Source organism: Silene latifolia, chromosome 5 (genome assembly GCF_048544455.1).
Source record: "Silene latifolia isolate original U9 population chromosome 5, ASM4854445v1, whole genome shotgun sequence".
Lineage (NCBI taxonomy): Eukaryota > Viridiplantae > Streptophyta > Magnoliopsida > Caryophyllales > Caryophyllaceae > Silene > Silene latifolia.
Genome location: NC_133530.1, coordinates 52,346,388 through 52,369,717, shown reverse-complemented (window position 1 = coordinate 52,369,717; position 23,330 = coordinate 52,346,388). Strand labels below are relative to the sequence as shown.

Below are 23,330 nucleotides of genomic sequence, written 5' to 3'. Positions count from 1 at the left end.
TATCAATCAAATCTCTCTTCAATATTGTAATTAAGTATTAATCAAGTTTTAATCCAAGTTTTAGTTCTTTAATCTCTCTCTTGTTCTTCCTTTATTTTGGGTAATTGAAGATTATTTGGGTTATTATTGGGAGATTGACAACCTCTCAATCTAGGATTCAAGTACTTCTATTATTCTTGCTTTATTATTGGAATCATTAGTAGGTATAATCTCTTAATCCCTTTTTAATTATTGTTAATTACTTTCATTTATTCATCATGTTTCATATTGTTGGTATGATTGACAACCTTGCTAGCATGATCAACATGATAATGAGTGAGTAGTCTCTTAGCTAGGGTTTAATGGGTGATTAGGGGAAACCAACATGGGGAATGATTCATGCTTAAACTAATATGCTTTCATATCTTATTTGCTTGCTTGTTTTGATCTTAATACATGCACATGTTATATTTGATGAAATGCTAAGCCTATGAATCCTTGCATTTACTATCATCTCCTATCTTTTCAATGAGACTTGTAAGACATAACCCAACTCGAGTCTCATTAGACCATGCATGTTGTTGAGTAGGGAAGATTAAGTCGACTTGTAGGTGTTGTACAATCTAATCGATTCGGCTCCGGGACCCAAACTTTCCTAGGATTGTAAGACATAACCCAACTCAATCCATCACAACAATAATTGCTTGCTTATAATTTGAGAACATGTTTGTATGATCATATCCCATGATTCCCCTATGATCCCATGACACCCTAGTGCTTTTAATCAATTGTTTACACCCCTTATTTTATTCATCTTGCTAGTTTATTTTCATTGTTATTTTAGTTTAGTGACCTTCTACACCAACCCAATTTGTGACACCCCTAGACACTACTAGTTACAATAGAATTCTCATTTCAATACCCGTCCCTTGGGATCCGACCTTTACTTGCCTCTTTACTAATTGTAGAGTTGTTTGTGAAGTATAAATTGTGTTTTGTATCGACCATTGACCAACGACCACATATACTTAATTGTGAACACGAAATGGCCTCGATCAAAAATGGCGCCGTTGCCGGGGACGGTGTTTAATTAATTTAAGATTTCTTTTATTGTTATTAGTTGTGTCTTTTTCACCTTGGGGAAGTAAAAATCCTCAAGGTTTGTTCTAATTGTTTTCGAGTTGTTTGATATTTTGCATGTCTAGAAGGTTACAAAGTGATTTGTTACCTTTTGACCGTGAAATCGAAAGAACCTTGACGAATAATAGGAGACTTGTTAGGAGGAATTTGGGAGGTGTTGGTGAAGTTGTTCAACCCACTAGTGAGTTTGTCAATCCTTTCGCAATAGAAGGAGAAGAGAACCCATTAAACAATACCACACAAAATCCACCTACAATGCCTAAATTCTCGTCACACTCTATACCCACCGAAGAGAATCTACCAAATGGTACTCCTACACCGCAACATCTCACCGGTAATTTTATTGCCAAGTCCGCCTTCATCCAACTAGTTGAGAGGAGCCAATTCGGGGGAATGCCTAGTGAGGACCCTCATTCTCTTATGGAAACCTTTTGCGATTATTGTGATGCTATCTCTCAAACGGGCGTGACTCAAGACCAAATTAGATGGGTCTTATTTCCTTTTTCGTTAATCGGCACCGCAAAGCAATGGTTGAAGGGCCTTGATAAGGCCACCCTTGGAATAGATTCTTGGAAGAAGTTGGCTCTAGCTTTCTACAAAAATTCTACCCACCGGAAAAGACTAACATGCTAAGAGCTCAAATTACGGGTTTTAAGCAAAGGGATGAAGAATCTTTGTATGAAGCTTGGGAGCGGTTCAAAGGTGTTTATCGCTCATGTCCTCACCATGGACTTAGCGAATGGTTTTTGGTACAACAATTTTGGAACGGTTTATATGAAGATTCAAGGAACATTCTCAATATGGGATCAAATGGAATGTTCACCGAAGTTGATGACAATCAAACATGGAACAAGATTGAGGAAATGGCGGTCCATAATTCACAATATAGTAGGCCTCGCAAGGCTACTAGAGGAGGAAAGCATGAAGTGGACTCCGTTACTCAATTGGGTGCTCAACTTAGTGCTCACATTGACACAATCAACTTGAAGTTTGAACAAGCTATGGCTAGACTTGAGGAAAACTCAAAATCATCAAAGCATCATGTCAATGCCATGACGGCATCCTCATCAATCCCAAGTGGGATATGTGAGAATTGTGGAACTTTGGGTCATGACCCAAGTGAGTGTAGGGGAACAACCGAACAAGTTAATGCTTTCCAAGCTTACAAAAGTGGTAACCCTTATTCAAATTTTTACAATGAAAACACCAAATTCCATCCAAATCTCTTATACAAAAGCCAAAATGTTCAAAACCCTCAAACAACATACACTCCACCACCCATGAGGAATCAAAATCAAAGACCCTTTTACAATCAAAACCAAGGTTACCAAAATCAAAATCCATACAATCACCAAAATGACCAAGGTTTTGATGTCCAAAAAGCGGTCCTCCAAATGCAAAAGAATCAACAAGAATTTTTCACTCAAATGCAAAAAGATAGCCAAGCAAAAGACACCACCATCAACAACATTCTAGCTCACACCAAGATGTTGGAAACACAATTGACTCAACTAGCATCTTCAAGCTCACAAAGACAAAAGGGGCAATTACCACCTCAAAGTAATCCCCCTAGACATGAAACGGTTAGTGCCATTCACTTGAGAAGTGGTACAAGGTATGAGGCACCGAAGAAGCAAGTTGAGGATGAAGTTGTGGAAGCTAGTGAAAAGGAAGAAATTGTGCAAAACCCCAAAGAAAGGGAATCATCAAAAGAAGAAAGTTCAAAGAAAAATGAAGACAAGGCCAAAGAGAAGGAGCCCATTGTGATTAGACTTCCTTTTCCAAGTCGTCAAGCCAAGCCCAAATTTGATGATCAACTTGGAAAGTTCATGGAGATTGTGAAGAACTTAGAAGTCTCAATTCCTTTCACGGAATTAATCAATCACGTTCCGGCCTATGCTAAGTACATGAAAGATATCCTCACAAAGAAGAAGTCGATCCGGAAACTTGAGACTATCGCCTTCACTAAGGTGAGTAGTGCAATACTTCAAGGGAGTTCACCTCCAAAGTTAAAGGATCCGGAAGCTTCTCAATACCGTGTACCATTGGCGACACAACGATCAACAAAGCCTTATGTGATCTAGGGGCTAGTGTGAGTGTCATGCCGTACTCGGTAGGTAAAAGGTTGGGAATGGGAGAGCTTAAATGCACCAATATCACACTCCAAATGGCCGATAGATCGACGAAGACACCATTAGGGATATGGGAAGATGTCCCCGTGCGAATTGGGAAGTTTTTCATCCCGGTGGACTTTGTCATTGTTGATATGGAGGAAGATTCCAACATTCCAATCATCCTAGGAAGACCTTTCCTACACACCGCCGGTGCGGTGATTGATGTGAAACATGGAGAGCTCACTCTAGAAGTGGGAGATGAAAGCATAACTTTTAATCTTGACAAGACCATGAGAGCTCCTCGTTTGCATGAGCCATGTTTCATGATTGATCATTATAGCCGAAAAGATGGAAGGAAGAAATCGGAACTCCAATGGAAGAAGAAAATTGAAGATGCTCCATTCAAAGAGCAAGTGAATTGTGACAAGGAGAGCTTGCAAAGCTCATCAAAATCAACCAAGGAAGAAGAAGATGGCCTCATTGGCCAAGAGAAGAAATTGGGAGAGTTGTCTCCATCTAAGCAAGAGATTTTCAATGATCAACTCAATGAAGTTTGTGGTCTTTGGGACGACGAATTTGAAGGGATTTTTAATCCCTACATTGGGCATGCCATCGATCATGATCAACAACAAGGGGCACGGTCTATTGAGGACCTCTACCACAATAATGAACAAGCTTTTGATTACTTCTTCAAGGTGTTGAGCAACATCAACAACACCTTGAACATGCCCCCTTGACATCTCATCAAGAATGAGAGTTTGGTGGAGTCCTCCCTAAACCACCACTTGTAAATATTTCTAACTCCCTAACTTACATTTCAATTCTTGTATTGCATTTTTTGTCATTTTTGGATTTTTATTTACTTTGATCAAAATAAATGTCATGTAAGAGAGAAGTGAGGGAGGGACTAACGATTTCAATTGATGTGTAGTGCTTTACCTTAGTGTGGGGATGGCAATTGCCTAGGCTATTCATGCCTTAGTAGTGCCCCCACAATGAAGAACACAAGAAATGAAGAAGAATGGAAGAATGGTAAAGGGAAATGCATTGTGCACGAATGGAATGAATCCGGGTACAAAGGACCAGAATCCGAGCGGATTCCTGAGAATCCGCCCGTCTTCAACAATCCGAGCGTCCTGACCAAAAGACGCCCGTCCTGAGCTGAGCTGAAATTGAAAATTTCTTGACTGTTGAAGAATCCGAGCGGATTTCTGGAAAGACGCCCGTCTCATAGAATCCGTCCGTCTTGCGAAGAAGACGCCCGTCTTTGCAGCTGAAGAAAACAAAGAAATTTCTCGGGTCAAATCCGTCCGTCTGCGCAAATCCGCCCGTCCCATCACAAAGAATCCGAGCGGATTCCCCGAATCCACCCGTCTTTAGGCGAGCTTCGAAAATTTTGAAGGCTGCGCGAGAATCCGCACGGATTGGGCCTAATCCGCACGGATTGCCCCTGCGTTTTCGAAAATTTCGACTTCTTTAAATACCCTCCCACCTTCATTCCTTCATTCATTCATTCATTCATAAACACTACCCACAACATCAAAACCCTCACCCTCTCCATCACAAAAACAAAAACCCTCAACAAAATCCACCAAAATCAAATCAAACCATCCTTCAAACAAAAAATCAATCACTCCATCTTCAATAAAAATCAAAACCAAGAACAAAATCTTCAACCTTTGAGTTGATTTTTGATTTCATAAAGGCAAAGCCTTTCACCTTCAAATCGATTTGGGCATTCTACAAATTGAAGATTTTTGATTCTTTTCTTGGTTAGTTCATCAAATGGCAAGGACAAAGGGAGCAACAAAGGCACCAAAGGCAAAGGCTCTCTCTCAAAGGCAAAAAGCTCTTCAAACAAAGAAAGCTTTGGCAATGGTGGTAGCAACACCAAACTTGGAAGTGCAACAACAACAACAAACTTCTATGGGAGCATCACCTTCTACTCCGGTAATCGATCAACTCTTGCATTATCCGGAGGTAACTTTTATTTCCGATACCCATAGAAAGACATTTGCCAAGTTTGCTATGAAATCAATTCAATCCACCAAATTCATATGTGAAGATGCCTTGGAGAAATTGGGTGTTCTTGAACAAACAAAAGCCTTTTTCAATGCCATGGGTTTGAAGAAATTGTTTGAAACAAAGGAATCGACATACCCTTCCCTTGTCTTGGAATTCTTAAGTTCTTTAAAAGTTACCAAAGTTGAGGATAGGGAAAATCTTGAGTTTCGTCTAGCTAACATTAGTAGACGCATTACCTTTAAGGAATTGGGTGAAATTTTGGGTCTTAGCGATGAATCGAGATATCTTAAGCATTATGGAAAGTATGACCCCGAGCCTCTTTGGGAGGCAATCTCCGGGAAGAAATTTGATGATTTTCATGCTTGTCGTGCTCTTTTGGTCCATCATCCGGGCATAAGAGTATGGCACAAAGTTGTGGGAAATACCATAATTGCTAGGAAAGACACCAATCATTTCACAAGACTTGATTTTATTCTCCTTGAATCGGCTTTGAATGTCGGAAGAATTCACACCAAGCCTTTCAATTCTTTGAGGCTATTGGTTGATAGATGGCTTAATGTTGATAATGGGAAGAAGGGTACGACCGTTATTGTAAATGGCGGCCTAGTCACGGTCCTAGATAAGCACTTTGATCCTAATTTCAATAAGGATAAGAAGTACAAAGCAAAGGAAGGTGGCCATCTTATTAATATGCACATTATGATTAACAAGTTCACGTGGGTTGCCCATAACCCCCTTGACACTAAATATGGATGGCTAACTAGTGAAGCTAGATCGTTCACCTTATCCTCGAAGATTTGTCGCCTAAGTGTCCACCGGACCAACTATCTACTTCCCCTATCCGAAGAAGCCGAGTACATCATTCAACAACAAAAGGGTGATCATGAAACCCCCTCCTCTTCCATTGTTACACCGCCTTACCCCTTTGTGTATGAAGAGTTCAAACCGGAAGGAGTTGAAATTGGGAAAGACTATGTCACTCTTCTTATGCAAGCCATGCACAAGCAAGCTTATGAAGATCGGAAGAATGCATATTTGGCTCAATATCCCCCCTCCTACATTTAGCTAGGCAAGGACTCCTTGATCCATCTTGTCCTTTGCCTAGTTGGGCGGATAAAGAAGCCTTGTTTCCGGGTGCATCTAGGGACGTGGTGGAAGACAATGAGGTTGTTGGAAATGGTGAAGAAATTGATGATAATATTGAGGAAGAAGCAAGTGGAGATGGAGAAAGAGATGGTGGAGATGATGATGAACAAGATGGGGAAGAAAGTGAAGAAGAAAGTGCCAAGGAAAGTGGCAATGTGACCACTTCTCATGAGGGAAGTGGTGATGATGATAGCATGATGGAGGACTAGCAAGCCTTGGAGATTCCTACTCTCCCACGGTTTATCTATATCTCTTTGTATTTTATTTCATTTTGATCATTGTTGGTTTAGTCCTAGCAACATCAAAGGACTCACACCTCGGTACCATTGAGGTGTTCTTTTTGTTCCCATTTGTAAAATCCAAAATGACAATCTAGTTTCATGCATAGCATAGTGTGTGCATGAACTATACCCACCCTTGGACATTAGCAATAGTGTCTTATTTGGTTTGGGGAAGTTAATGCATACACAACGGGAGGTAATCTAAATTATCCTCTCCGTCATAACAAAAACCATGCATCATGTAGTATAGCTTAGTGTAGAATTGCATTTAGTATAGAAATCATGCATCATCTTTGCATAATTTCCATCATTTTGGCCATTGAGGACAATGCCCATATTAGTGTGGGGATGAGAATTCTAACACTTAACTTTTATTCAAAAACCATAAAAATTGAAAAATTTCAAAAATCATAAAAATTTGAAAATTGAAAACCCAAAAACAAGTTCATTTCCTTTGTATATATTGTCTTGTATATATTGTGTTTGTTTTATCCTTGTTCACTTTGATTGACTACGCCACATCCGAGACATGAGGATATTGAAGACCGCATGGTATGATCTTTCCAATCTCCTTTTTCCTCTTTATGTTAATGACTATGTGGCTTTATTTTGATTGATGCGGTAAAAACAAATGTGAACTTAGGATTGCATTTAGTTTATTTGGCATATTAGTTGGTAGAATCATTTGCATTAGGATGTATATATGTTAGTTGCATCATGGCATGTAGTTGCATGTTAGAAAAATTTTGTGAAACCGTCTACTTGGGAAGCTTGACAAGTGTATATAGGCCCTAGTAGATGCTTTTTATTCTTAAGACTTTGCTTGTTAGAATGCTTGTAAAACACCCTAGGATTTGTCATGCTAGTATCCTTTGACCCATGGATTAAGGCCTAGTCAAGAGTACCTTGTGGTGTGATAACTCCTTGGCTACCGTTTATTCCAAGGTGACCCTTGAAACCATGCATACATCTATCATTCATCCATGTTCTACCATATTTTTGTCATCAAAGGGAATGGGCACAAAAAAAAAAGAAATCAATTTGAGTTCAATGAAATGAAAAGTGAGAGAAAGTTTGCAAAAATGCATCAAATGAAAAGAGGAGCAAAAATAGAACTCCTAAGCTTCAAATACAAGGCACCCTCGTTACTAATTGGGGTGACTTTGAAAATGTTCAAAGAAAATGCAAAAAGTTGTCAAGTATTGAAATGCCAAAAATAAAAAAGAAATGGCAAAAAGAAAGTGTTCTCAAATGTTATATGCCACAAGAAATTGGGGGGAAAAACAAAAACAAAAGCAAACTCCCAAAAATGAAACTCAAATATCTATCGATCCCTTCATCCACCGTATCCATTTTTGTGCATGGTAGAGAGGGGACGACCCTTCTTCTTGTCTAGGCAAGAGGGGGAATTCCGCGATCCTCCAGTGTTTCTAACACCATAGGGAGTCTACTCTTGACAAAATCATTTAGCGATTGAGGACAAAGGTACCCTAGCTTGACACATTTTGGAGGTGATTTATTGGTATCCTTCTAGGCTTAGTAGTTTGAATAAATTGCATCTATGAAGGATTGTGTACCCTTGAATTGCTTCCCTTGTAGGTAATTTCCGCCACTTAGATGAGGAAAGTGGCTATCCTTTTTGTAGATGCATCCATTATGTGATTTTTATGTGCTTAATGTTTGGATGTGTCGTCATTTTGGCAAGACCCACCTTGCCTTGCAAGAAGGCATCCTACCTCATGGTTGTCTTGTTGTGAGTTGAAGGGGCGGAGTGAGACCCGCTAATTGTCTCATATCGGCTATTATTATTAGGATAGGTTAGTTTTGGTCCTAGTCTTTGTCACCTCTTTACTCGGGACGAGCAAAGGTTCGGTTTGGGGATATTTGATGTGACCATAATTGGCGCATATTTAGCCCCCGAATTACCATTGTTTCCATGCTTTTTAGTGCCTATTTGGGTCATTTCTTATCTTTAGTTCTTTGTTTTGCATATTCTTTGAGATTTTGATCCCTTGGTAGGAAAGGAGTAAGAATCTTGCATTTTCATGGTAAAACGAGGCTAAATTGATTGTATTCAATGACCAAGCATCAAGAAGAGACAAGACTAGAAGGCCTTTGTACATATCATAGTAGAAGAACAATGTTGAGAAAGGATCCTTGCGTCCCCAAGGAAATCCCCAAGGAATTTATGAAGAAAAGGGAAGAAAAGAAGAAGAATTGACGACCAACAATCCGAACGGATTGCGTGGACAATCCGCCCGTCCAACCAAAGACAATCCGAGCGTCCCTCCTTGGAATCCGCTCGGATTCCCCCTCAACAATCCGAGCGTCCCTCTCCTGAATCCGCTCGGATTGCACAGCCCAAATCCGGCCGTTCCGACTCTAATCCGCACGGTTCACCGCACACGGATTTCATTCTTCAAGCTACGAAAAGAGAAGCCCTTCTCTCAGAAAATACCGGGTCCTCCTTGCTCAACTTAAAAAGTGTAATAACTAGTTTAGCCCTTAGTTAACCCTAATGCATCATCCCTAATTTTCACTATAAATACCCCATTAGGCTAATTAGAGGAGCATGTTCTTCTTATCAATAATTAGTGTAGTTAATATCAATCAAATCTCTCTTCAATATTGTAATTAAGTATTAATCAAGTTTTAATCCAAGTTTTAGTTCTTTAATCTCTCTCTTGTTCTTCCTTTATTTTGGGTAATTGAAGATTATTTGGGTTATTATTGGGAGATTGACAACCTCTCAATCTAGGATTCAAGTACTTCTATTATTCTTGCTTTATTATTGGAATCATTAGTAGGTATAATCTCTTAATCCCTTTTTAATTATTGTTAATTACTTTCATTTATTCATCATGTTTCATATTGTTGGTATGATTGACAACCTTTCTAGCATGATCAACATGATAATGAGTGAGTAGTCTCTTAGCTAGGGTTTAATGGGTGATTAGGGGAAACCAACATGGGGAATGATTCATGCTTAAACTAATATGCTTTCATATCTTATTTGCTTGCTTGTTTTGATCTTAATACATGCACATGTTATATTTGATGAAATGCTAAGCCTATGAATCCTTGCATTTACTATCATCTCCTATCTTTTCAATGAGACTTGTAAGACATAACCCAACTCGAGTCTCATTAGACCATGCATGTTGTTGAGTAGGGAAGATTAAGTCGACTTGTAGGTGTTGTACAATCTAATCGATTCGGCTCCGGGACCCAAACTTTCCTAGGATTGTAAGATATAACCCAACTCAATCCATCACAACAATAATTGCTTGCTTATAATTTGAGAACATGTTTGTATGATCATATCCCATGATTCCCCTATGATCCCATGACACCCTAGTGCTTTTAATCAATTGTTTACACCCCTTATTTTATTCATCTTGCTAGTTTATTTTCATTGTTATTTTAGTTTAGTGACCTTCTACACCAACCCAATTTGTGACACCCCTAGACACTACTAGTTACAATAGAATTCTCATTTCAATACCCGTCCCTTGGGATCCGACCTTTACTTGCCTCTTTACTAATTGTAGAGTTGTTTGTGAAGTATAAATTGTGTTTTGTATCGACCATTGACCAACGACCACATATACTTAATTGTGAACACGAAATGGCCTCGATCACCATGTTTAGTTATGATTCGATTCACTCATGTCTTATCTAATATGATTGTTTGTTTATGTTCTTTGCTATGTTCGTTTTGACATATTGTGGCTGGGAGAACCTTGAGTTACTCCCCACTGACTGTGGCGTTCATGTTTACATGAATGACAGGTATTAGTTGGTGCATCTATGGGGTGAAGACATGTGTGAGCTAGCGAGCACCTTGGACTAGTAGTCGGTTTAGCAGGATTGCTTAGACTTACTTTTTTTTGTATTGTCATTCGAGGGATATAATTTCCCTCACCTTGACTATCACGTTTGTATAATTTAATCTTTATTTCTGCAAATCTTTATTTGTGTTTTGGATTTTAATGAACCCGCGCTTTAAATTTTTAAAAGTTTCAAAAATTTCCTAATTTCCGCTTGAATTTATAATTTATGTTTTCCGCGTTATTGCGGGGGTTCACAATGTATACCAATGAGACTATTGACTATTGTGTCGCACAACGGTGCGGTTGTTGGTGACTGTATGGTGATACTGTCGCCAGTTGTGGGGGAGGAGATGGAACGGTTGCGAAAAGAACTATGAAATAGCATGATTGTGTCGGTAGTGTGTCTCGAACATTTTATCTTAATTGTGTAATAATGATGGCCATAGCCCATAGGCTAAGAGTTTGTTTTAAATTCGGTTATTTGATAGTGAATTAGTCACCATCAGAGTCTATTAACATTCGTGTGATGAAATAGGAAAGCTTGAAAACGAGTTAGAAAACGAAAATCTTCTGCCCAGGTGATAATCGACCGAGTGCACCCTACACTCGACCGAGTACCGCCTACTCGGCCGAGTGGCCTTCTACACTCGACCGAGTGGTCCGCCTTGACCCTTGTTTTGTCAATACTCAACCAAATATTGGGTGTATACCCTTACTTTCACGGTTTATATTGGTTGGTTTGTGTCGGATGAACATGATAACCCCACTTGGGTGAGACATTATTCATTATTATGTTTGACCATATTATGTGGCTTTTCGTACTTAAAAGTGAAATTTAAATAATAATAAAATAATTATTAATTTAACATGCGTAATTGGATGATAAAAATGATGTGATAATTGTGTGTGGTACACGTTAATTGCCACGAGTTCATTCTGTCATGATAACACTGTTCATATTGTGTGAAGTTTTGTCATGTGTGTGTGTCGCATAGTAATCTTGGATGCATAATCGGAGTCGTATGACATTAGTAACAAAAGTATTTAGGATGGACGGAAACGGATGTGGAAACACATGTGTGATCATATGGTGGATTTGACATGGTATATGTGTGGCATGGCGTGCAAAAATGGAAATATTGAAAATGATTGAGTCACATAACGAGTAATTTTGGCATTATTTGATTGTTTCAGGGAGTCCTCATATTTGTGATTTGACGTGCATACATGTGAGTGTATTAGATTTGATGTAATATATACGAGTCATACCGTGTGATAGATACGTATACATATAACCAACATAAGTTGGGAGTTATTTATAGGGTTAGAGATTGGAACCGTGGATTTGATTATGTGCTTTGACCTTTGGGGGCTTGTAGAGTGGAAGTTATATCGATGGAATTACGATTATATGAGATTTTACTAAGGATTTTCAATAAGTAAGAAAGAGTGATGAACCCGGAACATGGTCATTTGTGGAATTGGGTAACGAGCGTATGAAAGCATATTATGAAGTTTGACAGTTGAACTTCGGGATGAAGTTCTCTTTTAGGGGGAGTGAATGTAATATTTGGAATTAAGGAAAGAAAGAGTACGACACGTGAGGAAGCAATGAGAATTGAGCAAAATAACCTCGGGATAAGTACGGTAAATATGTTTGCTTAATAAGAGTGATAATATAACAACCCGACCCGCCACCGTCATAACACAACCCTAATAAGATGAGATGTGTACTTTAGGGCCCATTATTTATCCTCACTTAAGCCTTAAAGCACAAGGCCTTGTTACTAAGTGGTGGGTGGAATCCCTTATAAACATATAATAAGCTCAATATTTTCCCGATGTGGGACAACTTTCCTCTCAATAACTTGGGGTGTTAATAACTCCCCCACTTAAAGCACACAACGTCCTCGTTGTGCCTCGAACTTGACCGCAACCGAGCCCAGAATCCACCCCCGCTAGGTGGGTGACCCAAGTACTCCTGACCACAGGCTCACCAAACGGTCGCAGGGTTGCTCTGATACCATTTATAACAACCTAACCCGCCACCGTCTTAACACAACCCCAATAAGATGAGATGTGTACCTTAGGGCCCATTATTTGTCCTCACTTAAGCTGAAAAGAACAAGGCCTTGTTATTAAGTGGTGGATGGAATCCCTTATAAACATATCATAAGCTCCATATTTTCCCGATGTGTGACAAATTTCCTCTCAATAACTTGAGGTGTTACATATAATGACAATAAGAATCTTGACGGACTTTATGATATAGTAAAATGCCGAGAGAGTACATGAGAACCGGTAATGAGACTTGAGAGAGGATTGAGGAATAATTGTGAAAAGAGAGAGTGAGGCGAACTTCGGGGATAAAATTCATTTTAAGGGGGGAAGATTGTAATAGCTGGATATTTTTGGACCCGCAAAGGAACCTTGAGATGTGTGATAGGACCCTCGGGTTTGATGAGTGTACTCGTAAGTGAAGTATAACTATAGAGTGGACCGAGTATAACCTATAATAGACTTAGTGGAGTTGTTATAATGTCGGCCTATAGAAGGATCGTCTTAAAACTGTCATATCTTAAGATCTAGACATAATATTGATGTGATTCCAATTGGAGTGATAATTTTTTCTCTTACGATTTCAGAGGTAGGCCACACGCCCAAAATGACCAAAAAACGAGTGAGCTATGACTGTTTTACGAAAACTGGTTATTGATGAGAACTGTGTTGCACTCGACCGAGTGAGGGTCACACGATCGAGTGGACTCGGCACTCGATCGAGTGAGTGACACTCAATCGAGTGACGCTGAGTCAGAATATGAGATAAGGAAATCTTAAACCCTTATCCTCATTCATTCTATCTTCTTCCTTCTCACTCCAAATCATCTCCCTTCTGTCTAAAACCTCCATAAACACACTTCCATGGGATTCAAGCTTGGTTTGGGAGATTTCTCACCTTCCTCTTCATTTCTTCCACCTTGTAAGTTGAGATATACCCTTTTATGTTTAGTATGAACCCTAACTTTTGGGGTTTTTAGTTTGGGTAATTAATTAGTAATTAGTGTGTGTAATATAGGTAATTGGTGGGTAGTAATAAGGGGATTTGTTTTGTGTAATAGCGTAGGATGAATTGTGATTGTTATTATGTGGTATTATAGGATGAGACGGTCTTATGAGATGGATCTTGCTTATGTTGGATTGCTTAAGGAGTATGCTAAAAGGTAGGTTAATCCTACTCGGTTTCAATAATAAGAGTTTTGCATGTGTCATTATCGATGTGTTGCATTTAATATGATTAATGGTTAATTGGTGTTAGTTTCATGACATTGGTTGGACTTTTTTGAAGCATGGTAATGTGTCATTAACATTGGTCTTATGTTGTTAATCGAATTTCATAATAGCATGTTAATGTGGTAATTCTAATTTATGAGGAAGCTTTATGCTTGACACCTATGTGCATATTGTGATAGATGTGTTATTGTGGACATTGGAGATTGTTTGTGGTGTTACTATAGTTTTTGAGGAGACGTAAGGCGGTTGGGAGACCGTCTTATGCTTGAGTCGCCTCTTGGAGCTTTCCACTCCAAGAGGGATGTGCACATTAACGGCTTGAATACGGAAAGACTCGTGTGGTTGAGCCATGATGTCTGGCAAGGGATACAGTTGGCTTCCGGACCCGGTACATATGAGCGTGTCCCGGTACCTTGTTGTGAGGTGTGGTGTCGTGTCCCTGGCACCGGTGGTTGTGGGTGTGTCTGGGCATGTCCCGGTACCGGCTGGTGGTTGAATAATTGTATCTCATTCATATCATTGGCATGTTGCATAATTATTTATCATGTTTTATCTCATACTTATTTATCGAAACTGACGTGTTGTGTGTCTGTGTAATTGTCACCTATTTTCGCGGTGGCCTGTGTTGATCCATATGATATTTCCGATCATATGGGGATCAAGTTAAGTACAGGTTGTTTTGATGTCACGTGGGAGATGGGACGAGCCTTGGACTTGGATCCGAGTGTCATTTCAGTAGTAGAGAATAGTGGTCATGAGTTGTATCATTTATTTCATTTATTCATTTATGGTTATGTAATCCACTAAATACGTTATTTATTTTAATTGTTTCTTAATTGCAACTGCGATTTCACGCCTCGGGAAACCAAGATGGTATCATATACTAATTACCTTGGCCGGGTAAGAAGGGGGTGTTACATCCCTCTTGGAGTGAGAAGCTCCAAGAGGCGACTCAAGCGTAAGACGGTCTCCCAACCGTCTTACGTCTCCTCAATAACAAGTATCACCACCAACAATATCCAACCATCACATATATCACTAAATGCATCACAATATGCCAATATGCCCATTTCATAATGAATATGCATAACTCTTACCAATTGTGCCTTTTCTCGTATATCACGAATGCCAATCATACCACATACTCATGTATGTTATAATGCAAATTTCACCGCATAAGAGACTTACCAAGATCTTCAAACATTACCATGTGATGCAATACAACTCATAAGATACAAACGATGTAAAAGACACACAAATATATACACACATTATTGAAACCGAGTAGGATTAACCTATCTTTTAGCATTCTTCACAAGCAATCCAATTAATAAGCAAGATCCATCTCATAAGACCGTCTCATCCTAAAATATCACATATTAACTATCACAAATCGTCCTACACTATAACAGAATACAAAACCCCTTATTATTACCCATTTATACCTACTAATTACTAATTAAACAACCCAATTAAATATCTCTAAAAAATTATGGTTCATACTAACTTGAGAAAGATAGATCTCAACTTACAAGGTGAATAGAATGAAGAGCAAGGTGAGCAATCCCTTAAACTAAGCTTGAATCCCATATAAATATGTTTATGAGGGTTTTACAGAGAAGGAAGAGAGTTTGGAGAGATAAGGAAAAAGATAGAAATGAATTAGAGATTTTGGATAAGAAAGAAATCTAACTGAGTTATCACAGATTCTGACGACCCTCACTCGGTCGAGTAGAGAGTTCACTCGACCAAGTAACACATAATCGAGCGACTACCGAGTACATTCGATCGAGTGTTCAGTCCACTCGGTCGAGTACTACGCAGTTCTTAGCAATGACCAGTTTTTGTAAAACAGTTATATCTCATTCGTTCTTGGTCATTTTGGGCGTGTGACCTACTGTTAGAATCTTAAGAGAACATGATATCACCTCCAATTGGAATCACATCAATACCATGTCTATATCTCTAGTTATAACATTTTTTAGACGACCCATCTATAGGCGAACATTATAACAACTCCACTAAGTCTAGTATAGGTTATACTCGGTCCACTTTATAGTCATAATTCACTCCCGAGTGACCTCGTCTAGCATAAGGTCTTATAACGCATCTCAATATTACTTTGTGGGTCCCAAAATATCCGGGTGTTACAATCTTCCCCCCTTAAAATGAACTTTGTCCCTGAAATTTGCCTCACTCTCTCTTATCACAACTATTCCTCAAGCTTCCCTTAAGTCTCATTACTGGTTCTCAAGTACTCTCTCGCCGTTACCGTTGTCCTTTACTCTGTAATAAACTCCATCAAGATTCTTGTTGTCATCATCACTCTTATTAACCATACATGTTTATCGTACTCATCACAAAGTTCTTTGCTCAAGTCTCATTAGTTCCTCTCATTCCGCACTTTCTCTTTCCTTAATTTCCGAATTACTACATTCATTCCCCCTAAAAGACAATTTCGTCCCGAAGTTCAATTGTCAAGCCTCATAATGTATTCTTGAAGGACTAATCATCTAATGCCACAAGCCACCACTTCCCAGGTTTACTAACCGTATTCTACTACACAAGTCTAAGGTCAAATGTCGTATGTTCATAATGCCGTTAATATAAGTCTTAGCCTATGAGTCTCCCGAAAGTCAAAGCACAAAGTCAAATTCGAGGTTTAGTGTTTTAGTTGCATAAGTAACGCCCAACTTTCATTGGTGACACACACACACACACACACACACACACACACACACACACACACACACACACACACACACACACACACACACACACACACACACACACACACACACACACACACACACACACATATATCCATCACGTAAGATGACTCAAACATTATTACACATGTATATGTCATGTCAAATCTCACACAATCATATGAATGTGCATAAAATCACAAGAATATACGGACTCCATAAAATAATTAAGAAACGCCAAAAGTACTTGTAATGTAACTCATCATATTCAACACTTCCATTTTTCGTATATACCATGTCACGCATGTACCACGACAACTCCCCGACATGATCACACATGTGTTTCCATACTCGTTTCCATCCATCATCAACACTTCCGCTTATAAGGAAGATCACATTACTCAATCATGCAAATAACCACTATGACACATAATTCGCGCCCATCACATGACATGAACATCGTTATCACAAAATAAAATCACGGTAAGTAACATGCACCATGCAAGGTTATCACATCCCCTTTGTCATCAAATTATTCGTGTTAAATAACGATTTTCATTTCAATTTCACTTTTTCATAGTAAAAGCCACATAATATGGTCAAATGTAAACAACTCACAAGGTCTCCTCCATATGGGGTCATCATGTTCATCCAACACAAACCAACCAATATAAACCATTGATAGGCTATCGCACACCTAACAAAGATACCCTAAACTCGACTAACAAATGAATGTAGTAAGGTAGGGGTCGAACACAAGGAGACGGGAATTGCGTTATGAAATTGCTACGAATAGAAATCTATCAAGGTCGGTTCAATTGGTTGGTTGGTTTGGTTTGATAATTTGCAAATAAATGATATAAATATAATATGATAAAGAAGTTTAGGGGAGTCGGGTCACACATGCAAGATTGCAAGTACGTAAATGTTCATGCCAAAACTAGGAATTCTTAATAACAACAATTGTTTAGGTCTCGTGACAACCACCTCTCGGCCTTATTATCAACCATAGATCGGTCTTAGAGAACTCTCGTTATGACTAGGTCGTTCTACTAACACATGTTTAGTCTTATCCAATTCCGTGCCTGTCGACTTATGGAATGAATTAACAAACTTAATAAATGATTATGGCCACTAAATAAAGATTAATCAAAACGATGCAAATATGTGATAGAAACAATTTATTGATATTATAGCATCCTAATTCTAACAATTACAAGAACTATTTTTGCATGGCTTCCCTAATCTCTAGACATATGAAACTATTCACTCATGATGGAAACAAAACTAATATAACAATGTATGAAATGATAAACATGATTATATTGGAAATATAACTAAATGAAATTATAAGAACTTGAATTATACTAAGTGATGATAACATAAATAAAATAACTAATATGATAACAAATGAATAATTATGATGAGAAATGTAAATAGCAATGCTATGAAATAAACTAATAGTGATAATAACTTGATAATAAAATGTAAAGCAAACTAATAAAGCTAATAATAATAATAATAAAATGTAAACTATGGAATAACGATAATGAAGATTGAAATAGCGAAATAAACAAGAAATGTAAATACCATAACAAGAGAACTTGGAGCTTGAATAATAGGAACACAATATGAAACCCAAATAACTTAAATAAAAACTTGTATTATAAAGAACCAAATGCTTAATGTAAATTGTTAGGGAAATGCTTAACAATATGTAAACTAATATGAAACTTAAGAGAATTTGTGTTTCTAAGAGTATAATAGAGTGTGAAAGATGGTAAAAGAGATGTAAAAGAGATATCCCCTAATGACGGATTAAGGCCCCTATTTATAGTAAAATAGGGGCATAACGTAAAGTTCATAGGGCAAGGCAGCCTCGATCGGGGACAATCCACCCCGATCGGGGTCGTAGGAATCCAGCTATTTTGCTTTAAACTCTTGATTAAATGCCAAGGGGATCCAATGCCTACGATTAATGCCTCTTAATTCACCCGGCTAATTGCATATTTGGGCATCCTAAGAGCATCTCCAAGCTTGACTTTTCTACTTGCTTTACTTGGACATTTGCTTGGGCCAAATTCATTTCTTCACTTTTTCATCAATCCAAGCCCCATTTCATCATGCTCGAGATTCTTTTACTTAGTTTTCTCCAAAATGCCCTTCCTTGGTCATGCTTAGTCTTTTTAGCCTCGCGAACTCATGTGCTTGCTACTTTGACGGGAAGAAGCTACTAAAAGCTTAATTTCCTATAAAACACAATGAAAACAAGCAAACACAACTAGAACACCGAATTAGCTCAATAAATCACTAACATTAGTGCAAATGACATGCACATTAGAGCTAAAATATGGGGTAAAATCATATATAAAATGGACACATCAACCATGAAAGTAAGGGTGTACACCCAATAATTGGCCTAATATTGACAAAATAAGAGTCAAAGCGGACCACTCGGTCGAGTGTAGGGGGTCACTCGGTCAAGTGCAGGGTGCACTCAGTCGAGTGTCATCTAGGTAGAAGGTTTTCGTTCCCAAAAATCGTTTCCAACTTTTTCTATTTTATCATACAAATGCTAATAGACTCCGATGGTGACAAATATACTATCAAATAACCGAATTTAAAACAAACTCTTGGCCTTAAGGCCATAATTTCTACCCAATTAAGATAAAATGTTCGAGACACACTACCAACACAAACATGCTATTGTAACATCCCCATACACCAAGGTGCCTTACCAAGACCACCTTAGCACATGGAGATGTCTCATAAGGGCCAAAAGGGATCCTAGATTGCAAGGTTCGCAAGACTAGAATTGGGGAGACAGTGTTGCTAAAGGTGTTTTAGTCCAATCACAACGTTAAGGAAGCAACTTGGGAGGCGGAAGAAGCTATAAAGGAGCGCTATCCGTCTCTTTTTTATCAGGTATGTGTGGTTACGGGGACGTAACCATGTTTCTTTAAGAGAGGTAGGAGATGATCGCATAAGCTTTTTGGTGCGATGTTTGGTTAGTTTTGGTAAAGTTTAGTGTATGTTTTGGCTTGTGATATACGCACATTAAACTTTATAACTTAAAGTACGTTTCTTTATGGTCTTATTTGATTACTTTACCTCGGGTAACCGAGATGGTAGCATCTTCATGTGCTAGGGTGGCCTTGGTAAGGTACCTTGGTGTATTGAGGTGTTACAGCTATTTCGTAGTTCTTTTCGCAACCGTTCCATCTCCTCCCCCACCACCGGCTACCATATCAGCATACCGTCACCAACAATCGCACCGTAGTGTGACACAATAGTCAATAGTCATATTAGTATACATAAAACCTTATACTATGTCTTGAACAAGACCCTAACAACTAGGGATATCAGCGGGGCAGGTACAAGTGGGTACCGCCCCGCACCCGCCCTAGTTGAAGCGGGGATGGGTAGAGCTTTGGCGGATGGTGGGACTGGTGCCGGTACAAAAGTTGTACCCGCTATGGGTCATGGGGCGGGAATGGCTTTTGCATCTTACCCACCTAATACCCGCCAATCATTAAAAAAACTAATAGGATTATGATAATTTTATAAATCTTATTTTAGTTATAATTAAGATATAATGTTAATAATAGCTATTTTATAAAGTTTTTTACTAACTTATTTGGTGAAAAAATAAAATTATAAAGATAAATTCAAAAAAAAAATGGAAATTAATAGTGATTAAACCAACTTTTAAGAAAAAAATTTATCGAATAAAATTATGGTATAGCGGGTTAATAGGTAAGCGGGGTGGGTACAATTTTATATTTTCATCTGTTGGGGCCGGGATGGTTTTGGAAACTTGTACCCGCCATGGGTGCTGGGGCGGGGATGGGTACGAGTTTTTTTTTGGTGGGTACGGGTACGAGGGAGTGATGTGACCATAATTGGCGCATATTTAGCCCCCGAATTACCCTTGTTTCCATGCTTTTTAGTGCTTATTTGGGTCATTTCTTATCTTTAGATCTTTGTTTTGCATATTCTTTGAGATTTTGATCCCTTGGTAGGAAAGGAGTAAGAATCTTGCATTTTCATGGCAAATCAAGACTAAATTGATCAAATTCAATGACCGAGCATCAAGGAGGGACAAGATTAGAAGGCCTTTGTACATATCATAGTAGAAGAGCAATGTTGAGAAAGGATCCTTGAGTCCCCAAGGAAATCCCCAAGGAATTTATGAAGAAAAGGGAAGAAAAGAAGAAGTTACCACGCTGACTGACAATCCGAGCGGATTGTCAACAATCCGCCCGTCCTGCCCTTGCACAATCCGAGCGTCCCAGCTGGAATCCGCTCGGATTCCCCCTCATCAATCCGCCCGCCATCGACCAAATCCGGCCGTCCCGACCTTAATCCGCCCGGATTCCTTCACAGCACGGGTTGTCTTCTTCAAGCTACGAAAAGAGAAGCCCTTCTCTCCAAAAATACCGGCTTCTCCTTGCTCTACTTAAAAAGTGTAATTACTAGTTTAGCCCTTAGTTAACTCTAATGCATCCTCCCTAATTTTCACTATAAATACCCCATTAGTCTAATTAGAGGAGCATGTTCTTCTTATCAATAATTAGTGTAGTTAATATCAATCAAATCTCTCTTCAATATTGTAATCAAGTATTAATCAAGTTTTAATCCAAGTTTTAGTTCTTTAATCTCTCTTTTGTTCATCCTTTATTTTGGGTAATTGAATATTATTTGGGTTATTATTGGGAGATTGACAACCTCTCAATCTAGCATTCAAGTACTTCTATTATTCTTGCTTTATTATTGGAATCATTAGTAGGTATAATCTCTTAATCCCTTTTTAATTATTGTTAATTACTTTCATTTATTCATCATGTTTCATATTGTTGGTATGATTGACAACCTTGCTAGCATGATCAACATGATAATGAGTGAGTAGTCTCTTAGCTAGGGTTAATGGGTGATTAGGGGAAACCAACATGGGGAATGATTCATGCTTAAATTAATATGCTTTCATATCTTATTTGCTTGCTTGTTTTGATCTCAACTCATGCACATGTTATATTTGATGAAATGCTAAGCCTATGAATCCTTGCATTTACTATCATCTCCTATCTTTTCAATGAGACTTGTAAGACATAACCCAACTCGAGTCTCATTAGACCATGCATGTTGTTGAGTAGGGAAGATTAAGTCGACTTGTAGGTGTTGTACAATCTAATCGATTCGGCTCCGGGACCCAAACTTTCCTAGGATTGTAAGATATAACCCAACTCAATCCATCACAACAATAATTGCTTGCTTATAATTTGAGAACATGTTTGTATGATCATATCGCATTATTCCCCTATGATCCCATGACACCCTAGTGCCTTTAATCAATTGTTTACACCCCTTTAATTCATCTTGCTTGTTTATTTTCATTGTTATTCTAGTTTAGTAACCTTTTACATCAACCCAATTTGTGACACCCCTTAGACACCACTAGTTACAATAGAAATCTCATTTCAATTCCCGTCCCTTGGGATCCGACCTTTACTTGCCTCTTTACTAATTGTAGAGTTGCTTGTTAAGCTATAAATTTTGTTTTGATTCGACCGTGACCAACGACCACATCTATCTATTTGTGAATACGAAACGGACCGATCAAAAATGGCGCCGTTCTCGGGGACGGTTTTTGTTTGATTTAGATTTCCTTTTTGTTATTAGTTGTGTCTTTCTTCACCTTGAGGAAGTAAAAATCCTCAAGGTTTGTTCTGATTGTTTTTGAGTTGTTTGATATTTTGCATGTCTAGAAGGTTACAAAGTGATTTGTTACCTTTTGACCGTGAAATCGAAAGAACCTTGACGAACAATAGGAGACTTGTTAGGAGGAATTTGAGAGGTGTTGGTGAAGTTGTTCAACCCACTAGTGAGTTTGTCAATCCTTTCGCAATAGAAGGAGAACAAAACCCATTACACAATACCCTACAAAATCCACCTACAATGCCAAAATTCTCGTCACACTCCACTCCACCGAGGAGAATCTACCAAATGGTACTCCTACACCGCAACATCTCACCGGAAATTTTATTGCCAAGTCCGCCTTCATCCAACTAGTTGAGAGGAGCCAATTCGGGGGAATGCCTAGTGAGGACCCTCATTCTCATATGGAAACCTTTTGCGATTATTGTGATGCTATCTCTCAAACGGGCGTAACTCAAGACCAAATTAGATGGGTCTTATTTCCTTTTTCCTTAATCGGCACCGCAAAGCAATGGTTGAAGGGCCTTGATAAGGCCACCCTTGGAATAGATTCTTGGAAGAAGTTGGCTCTAGCCTTCTACAAAAAATTCTACCCACCGGAAAAGACCAACATGCAAAGAGCTCAAATTACGGGTTTTAAGCAAAGGGATGAAGAGTCTTTGTATGAAGCTTGAGAGCGGTTCAAGGGAATTTGTCGCTCATGTCCTCACCATGGACTTAGCGAATGGTTTTTGGTGCAACAATTTTGGAATGGTTTATATGAAGATTCTAGGAACATTCTCAATATGGGATCAAATGGAATGTTCACCGAAGTTGATGACAATCAAACATGGAACAAGATTGAGGAAATGGCGGTCCATAATTCACAATATAGTAGACCTCGCAAGGCTACTAGAGGAGGAAAGCATGAAGTGGACTCCGTTAGTCAATTGGGTGCTCAACTTAGTGCTCACATTGACACAATCAACTTGAAGTTTGAACAAGCTATGGCTAGACTTGAGGAAAACTCAAAATCATCGAAGCATCATGTCAATGCCATGACGGCATCCTCATCAATCCCAAATGGGATATGTGAGAATTGTGGAACTTTGGGTCATG

The 23,330-nt window shown here is 38.7% G+C and overlaps 2 non-coding genes across 2 annotated transcripts; both read right to left on the bottom strand.

The window, feature by feature from the left end:
• Nucleotides 1-1,745: 1,745 nt before the first annotated feature.
• On the bottom strand, nucleotides 1,746-1,852 carry LOC141658014 (small nucleolar RNA R71). The gene has a single exon (XR_012548925.1). It is a non-coding gene; the product is annotated as a small nucleolar RNA R71 (small nucleolar RNA).
• A 20,991-nt stretch (nucleotides 1,853-22,843) lies between these two features.
• On the bottom strand, nucleotides 22,844-22,950 carry LOC141658106 (small nucleolar RNA R71). Its single transcript, XR_012549012.1, has one exon. It is a non-coding gene; the product is annotated as a small nucleolar RNA R71 (small nucleolar RNA).
• Between the last annotated feature and the right edge of the window lie 380 nt (nucleotides 22,951-23,330).